This window comes from Quercus robur, chromosome 2 (genome assembly GCF_932294415.1).
Source record: "Quercus robur chromosome 2, dhQueRobu3.1, whole genome shotgun sequence".
Lineage (NCBI taxonomy): Eukaryota > Viridiplantae > Streptophyta > Magnoliopsida > Fagales > Fagaceae > Quercus > Quercus robur.
Genome location: NC_065535.1, coordinates 14162814 through 14164559, shown reverse-complemented (window position 1 = coordinate 14164559; position 1746 = coordinate 14162814).

Sequence of the window (1746 nt, the reverse complement as noted above, 5' to 3'; positions counted from 1 at the left end):
CGGTGAAAAACTTGGTGGGTCTAGTTTGATTTGGGTCAATTTTGTGGAATTGAATGGTGGGTCGGTTATGATTTTGGGTTTTGTGTGTAATTGTTGGTGGGTTTGGTGCATGATTCTTCTTCTTCTTCTTGTGGTTTTTCTTCTTTCGTTTCTGGTTGTTCTTCTTTTCCTTCTTTCGTTTCTAGTTCTTCTTCTTCTCCTACGCTTTATGGAACTCGAGTCTTTAAGACTCGAGTTCCATGTGGATTACTTGTCCATGTCAACTTCACTGAACTTGAGCCTCATAAGCTTGAGATGGTATATTCCTAACTAGTTTTAAAGAGGTGCTTACTAATGAAGTAGTTTCCTTAAATCATGCTATGTAGCAAATATCCCCGTTTATTTGTGATATATGTATAATAACATGAGGAGAGAGGTGAATATCGGCAATTATGTTGCTAAAATTGTGAGAAAAAGTAGGAGAGAAGAGAGAAATGATGTGACCAGATGGTCGTCGCCCTTCCGGGGAAATTGAGTCTCGGTTTGCATACTCCCTTGATCGATCCCGGTGTTGATGGGAACTAGATTGATGAGACCCCTCTCCATAGTGTCCGCCTACACTAGCTGACCTTTCTGCACGCTCTTCGCGATCCCTCCTCCGACGCCTACCTTTTGCTTCCAACTCCAAATCTCTTACCAACCTACGCAAACGTTCAAGTTCCTCGTCCTTCTCGTCGAAGTGCTCACGCCTGATATTGTTCGGTGTGTTTGATACGACCCTTCTTCAAGGCAAGACTGCTATTCCTCCTACTCATGCTCCCTATCTTCATGCCTCTTTTGCCTTCTTTCTCGCCAAGTAGATCCCCGAGAGGATCTCGCAGAACCACTTTCAGCATAACTCCCCGACCGACCTTCAGACATTTTCCCCGGGTGAGTCTCAACAGAACCACAACTACATAGGAGATTCCCACAGATGGCACCAATTGTGCGCACCCAATTATATCTTTAACGGGCTCAATCTATACTTGGGTTCACAACTTATTTATATTGTGGGTTTTGAGTTTCCTACTATGGGTGGTCCTTTGCTTGGAGACCCAGTTGCACACTCTTGTTTTTGCGAAATCCTCTCTTTTTCCTCACAGAGTTGCTCCCCTCTCTATTGTTATAGTTACTCTTTTCTCTCCGTTTTCTCTTTAGAATTGCCAACCCCCACTTCTCATTCTATTCTCCTATTTATAACTTGAGGTGAGTGGAGGTGTTATGATTACTTCCTGATCTCACTTGTGTGGATGGAGGTCCAATTCCATCATTTCTAAGTGGGTGTTCTGTTGGGAATGGTGGTAATGGCATTGGAACTGATTCGTACCTCAAAAAGAAGATTTGGTAGCGATACTCCCCAAGACAATACAGGGATGCCGAGAACATTGGTTGTTCTCGGTAACTACATTCTCGATTAGGTTATATTTGACTGGCATGGGCTTGTTTCTGATATGTTTGAGACAAGATGGACCTATTACGTCATTTAGGCCCAATTTGGGCTTTAAGGAATGCCCAAACCGAGGTCAAAGCTCCAATGGACATGGGATCAGGTACTATACAATAAGGCTAGGGCCTAAAGCTCAATGGGCCCGAGATCATACCCGTACAACAACGTTGTCATGCATGATTCTGAATTGGGTGTGGTTAAGACCAAAATATTTAGAGAGGTGCTTGAGAAAGCAAGATCTTGTGGGCAATTCCTATAGACTTTTCTTCGGGGACTCGAAG